This window comes from Amblyomma maculatum, chromosome 8 (genome assembly GCF_055883805.1).
Source record: "Amblyomma maculatum isolate TAMU_Amacu chromosome 8, ASM5588380v1, whole genome shotgun sequence".
NCBI classification, from domain to species: Eukaryota; Metazoa; Arthropoda; class Arachnida; order Ixodida; family Ixodidae; genus Amblyomma; species Amblyomma maculatum.
Genome location: NC_139351.1, coordinates 26626822 through 26639013, shown reverse-complemented (window position 1 = coordinate 26639013; position 12192 = coordinate 26626822). Strand labels below are relative to the sequence as shown.

The following is a 12192-nucleotide window of genomic DNA, read 5'->3' as shown; positions in this document are numbered from 1 at the left end:
GGCGGAGCTCATCTCCACTCTTCGCCTCACGTTGCTCAAGGACCCGGCGTACCCCACCCGAGTGGGGAACTCAGTAACCCGCGACACGTGTCCTGACCTCTCTCTTGTTAAAAATACTAGAGATGCTGCATGGGAGAACTTGGGCGATTCTCTAGGCAGTGATCCTTGCCTTCTCCGTGTTACACTCCTAGAAAAGGCAGCGCGCAAAAAATGGGGTCAAGCCAAGCTGACCAATTGGCACAAATTTCGAAAGCAAACAATCCCTCCGGTACTCTTTCCCGGCGGCTACGCGGAGTGGGCTAAACACATAGACGACATTTGGAAACAACACGTCACTACACTACAAACTACCGAAGAGATCCCCGCAGTGGACACACACCTCCAGCACTTGTGGGAGGTGCGCTGGAGCTTAACTAAACGGTGGAAAAAGCAGAAGACTAATCGCAATCTACGCTCCCGCATAGCTCAACTCACAGAGCAGGCTGCGTCGTATGCTGCCCAGCTCTCAGATTCAAATTGGATAGCACGCTGCGACGTTGCAGCTAATCAGATGAGCTCGAAGGGGACATGGCGTCTCCTTCGCAATCTCATCGACCCCTTTCAAACGAGAGTGGAGACGCAAAAGCAGCTTCGGTGGGCTCTGCACGGGTACCAAGGTACGACGGCGCAGCTTGCGGACACCCATGTGCGACAGATATCTCTGTCGTACGGAGGACCCGACTGGGCCTGAGTACACGTACTCTGGCAAGCCTAATCAAACACTGAATTCTCCTTTTGAGTTGCACGACCTTAAGACGGCCTTAGCTAAAATGCGCCGAGGTACGGCTCAGGGACGGGATCGCATAACTGTGAACATGTTAGCGAACCTCCCGGACTCAGCGTACCTCCATTTGTTAGAATACATGAACCAAATCTGGAAAGGGCGTCCACTCCTTCCCGAATGGAAAATGTAACTTGTGACGTTCATCCCCAAAGCAGTTAAGGCTGTGAATACAGACAACCTGAGGCCTATATCACTGATCTCGTGTGTGGGCAAACTATGGAGACGCTAGCACGGGATCGCCTCTCTCCATACCTGGAGGCCAAGGGCTTCTTTGCAGCAACCATGTTCGGGTTTCGCCCGCATATGTCCGCGCAGGACATCTTCCTCCAGCTACACAGAGACGTAATACAACACACAGCTATGCAACGTAATGACAAAGCCATCCTCGCCCTTGATCTGAAGGGGGCTTTTGACAATGTTAAACACCGTAACAGCCTGGCCAACTTGAGCTCAACCAATTGCGGAGCTAGGGCCTATGCGTATGTAAGAGATTTCCTCTCTAAACGCCAGGCGTTTCTTCAGATTAAGGACGAGGAGCATGGTCCTTACGTCATGGGAACACGGGGAACCCCTCAGGGAGCGGTACTATCACCACTTCTGTTCAACATAGCTATGATGCGCCTCCCAAGCCAACTGGCACGGGTGGAAGGAATTCAACATGCATTATATGCAGATGACATTACTATCTGGACCACCTACGGGAGCCTTGGGGAAATGGAGAAGCGCCTTCAGCGGGCCGCTTCCATAGTCGATGCGTATGCGCCTATGCGCGCCTATGAAAGAAAGTCCGGAGCCTATGCCTGCGGCTGTGCGTGCTGTGCTGCAGGACGTCAGTTTTGATGATTACGTTGGAGTAGACAGCGATGCAGCAGTGTGCGGTGCCCTAAGTGATGAGGACATTGTCGCTGAAATTGTTGGGGAGCAGTCTGTCCCAGAAGAGGCAGAAGACGAGGACGACGACGAGGAGCAAGAGCCCGTGCGTCCATCCGCGGCAGAAGTTATGGGAGCGCTGAATGTCGCGTGCCTTTTCTTCAGCTTTGAAGAGGGGGAAGAAGACTCCCTGCGTCGCATTCGCATGCTAGAAGACCGAGTGAGTACGGTAGCCCTCAGAGAGAAGAAGCAGAAGATGATAACAGACTTTTTTGCTAAATAAATGTTTTTCGTGCCCTCCGGGCATCAAACGCCTTCATTTTTGCTCACTTTCATTAGTTCGAATTTTGGTTAATTCGAACTGGCCTGGCGGCCCCGTGGAATTTGAATTAACGAGCTTTTACTGTAGTATACTCTGATTTGTTGTTATTTTAATTTTTTTTTGTCCTTCTCTCCCCTTTCCAAAACCTCTTGATAGCTGTTCCCATGCAGCTAGCTGTATTGCTTATCAGGTCCCTTTGGAATGCTTGTCCCTTTCAATGTATGAAGGAGCACTGAACAAGGGTAAAAGGGGTACAAGAATGCTGAATTGGGTGAGTTGGTGCGTTTGCATTTGTCCTTGTCTTCTTTGCGCTACGTTTCCTAAAATGTAAAAGGGGTACATCTCAGTTTGCAGGTCGAGCCAACGTTTCGACAAGTGGACTTGTCTTCGTCTGGGCAAAGCGATGATCAGTGGCAGGGGTTTAAATACGCTATTGCTTCCAAAGAAGAAAAGCTGTGGAGGTGAAGATGGGTGAGAAGATGAGAAGAAAGTAGGTCATGGAGTGAACGAAAAAAACATCTTCAGTATGTATATTTCTCAGCCTGGAACCAGGGATCCTGTGGCCAGCAAAAGAAGTAAAACAGCATACCAGGAAAAACTACAATACCGGGCAAATGATTAGTCACCACTTAAGAGAATCCCTTAAGTATATTCCCTATGCAATATAACTATTCGAGGAAACAATCCCACATAGCGTTAATTGTACAGTTTATTCACAACGCATGTACACTCTATTCCCTTCTGCAATAGCATAAGCTGTACATGCTTCTCCAAACACATTTCCCCCTTATCACTTGTTGCTTGAGTTTGTCCTCAAACTTTTTCTTTTGCATGTCATTTGTGGTTCACTGTGCAGTTATTATCCTGTGACTTTGTACTAACCGCCCCCCCCCCCCCCACCACCACCACCACCAGCTTTGCAGAAAGTTTTAAGAATTGGCCCCCTTAGATATATTCCTTATCAGGGCCCTTTGCAAAGCCTGTCCCTCTTAAGTGGTGACAAATCATCTACCCGGTATTTTAGTTTTTCCTGGTATGCTGCTTTTACTTCTTTTGCAGGCCACCACAAGATCCCTGGTTCCAGGCTGAGAAATACATACTGAAGATTTATTTATTTTTCACTGCATGACCTACTTCCTTCTCACCCATCCTCCCCTCCACACTCCTTCACCTACTTTCTTCTCACCCACTTTCCCCTCCTAATCTTTTCTTCTTCGAAAGCAAAAGAATATTTAAACCCTTGCCAGTGATAATCACTTTGGCCAGACGAAAACAAATCCACTTGTCGAAACGTTGGCTCGACCTGTGAACTGAGGCGCACCCCTTTTACCCTTGTTCAGTACTTCTTCATACCGGGTAAACCATCTTCGTTTCGTTCTACCTGTCCCCTTTAAAGAAACACGTGTCAGCATCGAACCTGCTTTAGGTGCTGACAATCGTTTACTTTGCATATTAAATTTTCTTGCTGCTGCTGCTTTTTTTTTTTCATGTGATGATGAAAGCACTGGTTCCATGCTCATAGAAATTCATACCCAAGGAAACATTCTTTCACTTCTCGCCCTGCTTCTTTCTCCCCCCCTCCCCCCTCCCTAGATTGTCTTCTTCGGAAGCAAAACCGTATTTAAAACCTCCACCAGTAATTGTGCTGCCCAGACGAAGACAAGTCCCCTTGTCGAAATGTTGGCTCGGCTTGCTAACTGAGGCTCCCCCTCTACACTTGTTCAGTGCTCTTTCATCCTACAAGCGAATTTCCTACTTTGATCTAATAGATGTGCCACCTTCATGGTCCCAACAGCGCAACAAACATTGTTTAGACTTGATGTTAAATTCTTCTGTTCATAGTAAAACTGAAGGTGTATCTGGGATGATTAGATTTCTTACTGCTTAGACTGTGCAGCTCTGTCAGGTCAATTTTCAGTGCCCCAATGAGGCATTTACACTACCCAACTTGACACACAGTACTTTCTGAGAGAATCATGCTTAGCAACGGGTATAAAAAAATAATGCAGAATAGGTGCCTCTTATAAAGGGCTACAGGTTAACTTAATTTTCATTGCATCAGTTGATCAACACTTACAGGACAGCCAAAACACTCAGTACCTCCAGTATTTCCTGCTGCTGCACCAGCCATCCCAGAAGTATTAAAGACGTCAACAAGTTCTGGCAACTCTATAAAACAACAGAACATTACAGAAAGAAAACATGAGCAACACTGCACATTGGAGCTTCAGATGGGTGAAGTTTAAATTTCGCAAACTTATTTAGCTACCGACAGCACAGAGCAACACAAAGATGCTACTCAGCTAGAAATCATTTGCACTATGTCGTGCAGCAACCAACAATGCTACTGAGTAAAACTTATTTGCCTTTGTCTGGGCCTTAGAAAATAACCGTTTTTTTTTTTTCATTTGCTCCTGCACAAGGTCTGCAGACATAATCAGAAAGGTATCACTTGCAGAGTTTAGAAATCGTCCTTGAGGTGGCACCACAAAAGGCAGCTATGTATTGTACAACCAACGCCGATTGAGCTACCACTGCACAGCACCAACTATAAGATTGGAATGCAAGGAGGCAGTGTCCATATTCCAGTGCGCCTACATACGCACCCGCCAGCTGCTCAGTTAAATGGACTCACTTGCTCAAAATAATGCGCAATGGTCTCAACTGCCTCAGATGAAACAGACAAAGCGAGCACTCAGATTAAAATATTCAAGGTGCATTCTGAATGAGTGAGCCCAAGAAAATTTGCACTTTTCTTTCTAGATGCAAGATTTCTGGTTCCCAATTCAACGAAAATGTTTGTACTCTAAAAAAGTAGTCGCATACAGTGCTAAGTCTGAACGACAAGCACTGTATCGCAACAGTGCTCAGATAACAACATTTTAGCGCACATTATTTGGATTACATAACTGGTTTTAAAGCCTCCCTTGACCTTCACCCACTGGAAATTCCGACGGAAAATTGCACAACTTTGTCCTCATTGACCAAACTTGCTCTTAGAGTTGCCACTAGGCACTTCTTGTTGCCATTATAATTCAATGAGCGTTCAGCGTCTTCATGGTCACACTGATGCTTTCAACAGGTCCTTTTTTCCTAGACCAATTGCAGCATGGAATAAATTATCCAAATCAATCGCCTCCAACCGAATCAATAGCCTCCAAGCATGACATTTAAATTTACGGCTATACTTGCTGCCGATCTAAACGAACAACTACAATGGTTTCCTTTCTGTGCAATTTTTATTCTTTCGAGTTTATGTGATTGTGGTCTATGTTGCATTTGTTTTTGCTCTTATACTGCCATAGTCTGTTTTAGGAGTTTTTGAATTGTGCTCAGGTACAATTTATGGTATTCTTGTATTGCTGTTGTATTACTGCATTGTAGTGCCTGTTCTCGCTTTTCATTTCCTGACGGCTGATACATATGTTATCGATCCCCCCCCCCCAATGTAATACCCCACTTGGGGCCTTTAAGGGATAGAAAAGGATGATGATAATTATGATGAGACAGACTATTTGGCTGGCAGAAAATGTCTGCTCCTTTCCAGCTCTTCAACACAGTAAAGGTTATGTGAACGCATAACTTTTTCTATCACGCAAACAAGACAGGCAGTCTTGTGCTCGTGCCAATAACTTTGGCATGTAATTATGCGACATAGTACAGCTAGAAGCAATATAAGAGAGAACACAGGAGCACGTGGCCTCCACACTTTGCAAAATGCTGCCACCGACATGTGATCAGAATCAGCAGTAAAGGCGCACGCAAAGTAAGCTTGGACGGCTCCTCTTTCCGAGGATGCCCTTTACATTATTTCTTTAAACAAAGAAATAAGTGGTCAGTGGTACCATATACTCATGGATTGACCCATAATTTGATGAAGATTGCACACAGACATGGCATCCGGATTGTGTCCTGCGACATAAAACAGAGCCAAAGGCAAGTTTGCTCGAGTGAATAACCAGGAGTTTAAGTCTAGATGCCAAACTGCGCACCGGACAAGGTACTCCGATTGTATAGAGGGGATTGTCTACCAGATTCTCTTACATAGTAGGAAGCAATACATTGATTAAAACTTCCTGCTGGGCGAGTTGGTAGTTCATCTTGATGTAGGGTTTTTTTTTTTTGCGCTAAAAAAAAAAATCTACATCAAGCAGTACATTGGACAAACAGGAAGATTCATTAATGACAAAATTAGAGAGCACGCTGCAGCAATATCGGAGAAGTCAGACACCAACCTCGCAGTGCACTGCAGAGGCTGCTTTATTTGTATTTGCACAGACCAAAAATGTCCAGCTGACCTTCACAATGTGAAGGTTTTGAGAAGGAATAAGGACAGGTTAACAAGGGAAATTTTCGAAGCACGTGCAATCAGGAGCTCGGAAGACCAGTGTGTTACCACGCCTTCAGTGGTACTGTTGAAAAAGGAATCAGATTACGCTTGTTGGCAGGATGTTAAAGATAAGGAATAAGTTAGCTGCAGAGGTAAAGTGAAGGGAGAAAAGATGTGCGGGTTCAGATCAGTATAGTTGTCAGTGCAGCGTTGTCCTTGTGTCTGTGTGCGCTTCTTCGGTTTTGTTCCCCTGCTCTGCTGCCTCCTTCCAAGATGTTACACCAATTAGCTCAACATTCTACTCTATTATTGTTCAACTGAGTGATTTCATGTGAAAACCAAAGCCTTGAATGTACACGGCATTGCGCTCCACTGTTCAGGGTATTTAAAAGGCAATAGATGAGAAATGTATGTGACAGTCAAGCACAGCAAAACTGAACATGCCGCGCCTACATTTCTTGCCATCACTCCCTTGTGTTTCGCCCTGCAGCTCGGAAATTTCTTTCTTTCCCTACTTCTTGCTACGCTTTTCCGCTCTTTTACTACTGAGTGAACTGCACCACCTTCCTTCCATATTCATAGCCACCTTTACTTTTTTATCCTATGCACTGCATTCTTTCCTTCACGGTTCTAAGGCTTATGTAAAGTTGGCTCCTTAGTGTTGGTGAGCCTGATGATAAAGCCATTAAAAAAGCAGTTTTGCATTTTTTGTTTTGTTTTTTTTATATCTGCCCTTCGATTCTAAGTAGTGCGTGTGCAGTGATGTAATTTCAAGGGAATTACATCCCCGTGGCCAGGGTCACTTTACGACAACTGATTGTTACCAAAAATGTTTTTACCATTTAGGCAAAAGATGTCACTTATGGAAGAGAAACTGGGACTTCAGTTTCATTTTACTATATCCGAGTTTACTATAGTGGGGTTCCACTGTATTAGCACTGCGCTGCATGTTCGTTTATTGTTAGTTTCGCTGAGCTAAGACAGTGCGCTCTTAGACAGGCCCTCCAATGGTTAACCGGCTTCAAGACATAGCAATAAATGAACCAGCTGTGAATGGACCCCTTTCTAAGTCAAGCCAGAGCTTTGAAATCAATACTGGGTTGCAGGCAGTCACAAATTTGCAGTGATGGCAGATAGGACTGGAACAGGCATTGAAAAACATTCCTCATCATATGTCTAATTCTGCACATGCACCATGCCAATCATTTAATGTGCCAGAGAGTGCCATGTAATGATTGATCACAGGCCTTTAATTGTGACACTCAATTGTACCGTGAAAATCCTTCCCCCTTTACAAAAGTAATCATTAGCTGTAAAATGACCTGTAGAAATTGACACAGAGAGCTGAGGCTGTGTGATCACTACATGCATAATATGATGCTGCATTCCCAGGCCATTAAAATTGCAAACAAGCAATTCATTTCTCCAGTAGACACAATATGAAAAATTTTTGACTGATTTTAACTCTTATTTATGTGGAGGATCATAATATTGCAAAAGTGTATTTAAATTGCCAATGACAATTTTTTATTCAATATGAGTTATGCATAGATAAGCCTTCTAACTACTTCAACATAGCTAAAAACATGTAGTTGCTTACCTTTTGATCTAATTCCAGCCTAAGATGCTGTCTCCCCCTTTCGTTTTCCTGGCTTCTATTATACAAAAAAGAAACACCATAATTTTTTTTTCAAAAATGAGGTTTAACTGCTTAAACACAAACAATTTAGAACTGATTCCTAGCTTTTAACAAGCAGCAGTCATTCATCAATAAGAGGCCTGGAGGAATGTAAGAGACTAATGGTATAATGAAGAATGCAATTTGAACATTATTTTCAATAGCAAGCTGTGGTACTTAAGAGAATAGTGAAAGCTTAGCATCAACACTAAGGCAACAGGTGATGCCACCAAGCTGCCCATTAAGGCTCAGAAAAATAATTTATTTTGCCAATGTACTGCATGTTAAACTCGCTGAAATTGGTGTGCCAGACTTACTGAATAACATAAAAGGCTTTCTGCTGAATAATTTGACAATCTACCAGCTCCAAGATGCTGTGGAGCTGGCCGATACACATGGGGTTCACGACCACCCTGTACAGGATTTCTGGCTCAAACAGGCTTCTGCAGCACACTGCTAACTCGAATAAGGAAGTTGCTACATGATGATCTTAAAACATATCTTAATGGCCTGCAGATCTATTTAATTTCTGACTCTGTCTCAGGGATTAGATTGCAAACGTAAGCATTTTATGCTGTTGTCAAAGAAGGAAAACAATACATTTTTACAGAAATCTAAAAAGCAATACAAAACATTTTCTCACTATGGCCTATAACACACGAATGGAAGGTACAGAAGACAGAAACCTTGCTGGTCTTCAGTCGATGGGCATCACCATATCCCTCCTCTTCCTCAAGCATTGCATTCAGTAATATTTCCAGATTGCTGCGCACAGCTAGGAAGAAGAAAACCTATTAGCAGACATTCTCATACCCGTCTTTGCTTCACTCTATATTATGGCTTGTGAATGACATCACTTGCCTTAACATACAAATGGCACAGTTCAAAATTGAGCTCTTGCTCTGAAAAGGCAATGACTACGTTCATATTTGTTTTTACATATCGAACACCCTGGGCGGGGACACTTATATCCCCACCCACGGTGTCCGATATGCAAGAACAAAAATGTTGAAGCCGACATTCACCACTTGCTGTGGGACTGCCCAGCACTGAAATTGACACGAATCCGGCACTTGGCGATAGCTAGCCTACCAGCAAACAATCCTGCCTCGTATATCACCTGGACGGAGGGACATCATGCTCACTCCTTCACTTCATAAAATCACCCAACCTTTTTTCATTAACTTAATCATTTCTTCATTCTTCATCTCATACCCTACTGATGCCCTTAGGCAGTAAATATCGTTAAAAAAAAACAGACGGCACAAGCAGGCAATGTACTTTCCGGTTCTAACCAAAAAACATTGATAAACATTCGCCGGTAAAAAAATTACGGCATCTGAAAAACCCAATAACGCCGGTTTTTGGTATCTAGGACCAGTTCTTGACGAAAAACTTTCCTCTTCCGTCCCTTCAGAGTACAGAAACAAGCATAAAGTATTTTAACCATGGCTCCACTTGTTTACGTCACTGCAAAATCCGGACACTGCGATATGTGCCAAAAGTCTTTCTGTGGTGTGACATCGTATTTTTTTCTCCCTTAATACCAACGTTGGGGGAAAAAAAAATTACTGCACTGTCGACATGTTGAGTACTACGTGCATGCCCCTTCTCCCCAAGGAAGGGGCGTAAATATAAATAACCAAATAACCTGGGAGACCCTGCACAGCTCTGACCCTGAGACCCAGCTGGGCGCGATCAACCTGACCGAAGAACAACGCGCACCAGCCAGCATCCGAGGCGAAGCGCCAGACGCGGCTGGAGGAGATACGCGAAGTCTATTCCTCCTTCTTGATAAACATGCATGCATACCGCCACAGCGAAATAGCAACGCTATCTGGCTCAATGCAAGGGCGCCAGTTCTACATCTGCAAAAAATACAATAACAGTCTGTATACTTACGGCTGAACTTGACAGCTTGCGCGACGAGCAGCTTTGATGAGCCAGTTGCCCGCCGTTTTTTATCCTCTCGGGCCAGGCAACGTTTATCCGATTGACCTTCTGTGAAGGGCCGCTGAACGTCGGCAAGGTTTTTGAGTTACGTTTGACGACTGCGTCGTGCCCCTGAATTACATTAACATACTCTACAGCAAAAGACTCATCGGGAAATTGGAACAGCGCGAACTTGAACAAGGTATCACATGTCACCAATGGATCCCAAAATGGCCTAATCGCACGTGTGTCGCACCCGCCACCTATAAGGAGTAAATAATGTTTCTGTCTCTTCTTTTAGTAGTAACTCACACCATTTAGCCCAAATATAGCCCTTGTTATTCTATTTTAACGATCTTTTTCCTCATTTATTTTTTTTTTCACTTATGACATCTTTTTACCATGTATACAAGCATGGCCTCCGAGATGACCAAACAGTGATCTCGGAGGCCGTAATACAAGCTACTTTTTTTATATATTTATTTTTCAAATTTTATAGGCCTACACGACACATTTTTGTCTCGCTTGACATTGACACACACAATGTTCTTACACAGCTCCTTCTGCATCTGCTTTTGTGTCTGCTTAGGTTTTGTAACGCACCATAATGTGTACAGCTTCATATACAAAGGCGTAGCAATTTCATTATCAACTCCATTCTTATTTTATTTTTATTTTTTTGTCAATTAGCGGTCGCCGTCGTCAGACAAGTCGTACTGCATGTTGCTCCTTTTGCCCGGAAGTTAACGAAGAACTCGTCCGCAGCGTTATGAGGACGATTGTTCGAGAGGATAACAATTCGGCTTTCTCGCTGTCTCGGCATCATTTCACTAGAACTGCTAGCTGAGAGGCGCACACGACCACAAAACATCAGTCATGATGCATGTGCACCCCTCGAATGTATTCAGGAAAACAAAAGGGACGCAGGAGGTTTAGGAGGTATGATCTAGTCCTGAAAGTGGTAGTGTGTCCCTCTTAATCACTTGAGTAAGAGACAGAGAAGATCGGCATCGTGGCCACTGACGTTCCGCCACGCTATGCTCTGTGGCCATTCCAACGTGTTAGCAAACACATCGCAAGACATCGTCGCTGCCGTATTCAGCTGATTGTAGTACATATGTGAAAGAGCATATGTGTGATCCGTACTAAGCTCGCCATACGTGTCTGACACGACGTCCCGTATATTTGCTTGTGTTATATACGTGATCGGGATTGGGGCAGGGGGTCGGTAGAACACTGCATGGGAACGGGCCGCGGGCCGGGGCTTTCTGTGTATACAGCTTCTTTCGGAAATGAAGGAAACCTGCCGCTGAATTTGGTCCAGTGATTTATTTGACGCCGAATAAAAGAAAGCGTATTGTAGACAAAGGAGTAAAATGTCTTCCCAAAACTCTCTCGACGAAACCTTTGCTTCTACATATACTACTGCCCTTAATTCTCTGTTGAGAATATTATTACTGTAAGTTTCTTTTTTTTTTTGTCTCTTCTTGGCTTATTTTTATGTACTGGTGGTAAGCAGTACATTTTTAAGGCGTCTGCGCATGCAGACTTTGTCGGGCCTGGGGCGGGCCTAGTGGAAACGCGGGCCAGGTACGCGCCTGGTTCATGTGTGCATGGGCCAGGCCCAGTCCCGGGCTTGGAGTTATGGGCCCGGGCTGGGCTCGGCCTTTAAACGGTGGGCATGGGCCGGGCCCGGACCGGAAAATCAGGTGCAGTGCTCTAGTCATGGGGTCGAGCGTGTGTTAATGCTGGAAGCACGTAGAGCATGAAAGCTTGCAGCGCGAACCCAGGACCCTTTTTGCAAGAAATTTCTATAAGCCAGCCAGATATATCAACTGGGAATTAAGTTCTTTAAACAAATTAGACCATGCAATTTACCATGGGCAGTATCAGATAACTATATATGGTCCTTGAAGAAAAAAACTATGGCAATTAGACCATAATCGTTCAGCGGTTCAATTGTGCAAGTGCGTTACTGCAGGAAAGCCAAATTCAATTTCGAGCGACCCGGGAATTAATCTTGTGCCCTGAACGTCCGTTTCAACTTGGATACCGCGGCTGCGCTCATGTACCCATGCATGCATGTTCAACGGACAGTCCTTCACGCTCTTCAGCGTTTGAATTTTTATCCCGAGAATGAAAACGAGTGAATTAAAACGATGTAGGCCAAGGATTCTGTGGCTTAAAGGCTACTGTTGCAAGGTAGTTTTCACAAAATACAAAAGGCAGGTGGCGCA

The 12192-nt window shown here is 44.3% G+C and overlaps 1 long non-coding RNA gene across 1 annotated transcript; it reads right to left on the bottom strand.

Moving 5' to 3' along the window:
* Nucleotides 1-3772: 3772 nt before the first annotated feature.
* LOC146180792 (uncharacterized) lies at nucleotides 3773-10304 on the bottom strand. The gene is made up of 4 exons (XR_014700119.1): nucleotides 9926-10304; nucleotides 8710-8798; nucleotides 7946-8000; nucleotides 3773-4184 (listed from the first exon to the last, which is right to left on the bottom strand). It is a non-coding gene; the product is annotated as an uncharacterized LOC146180792 (long non-coding RNA).
* Between the last annotated feature and the right edge of the window lie 1888 nt (nucleotides 10305-12192).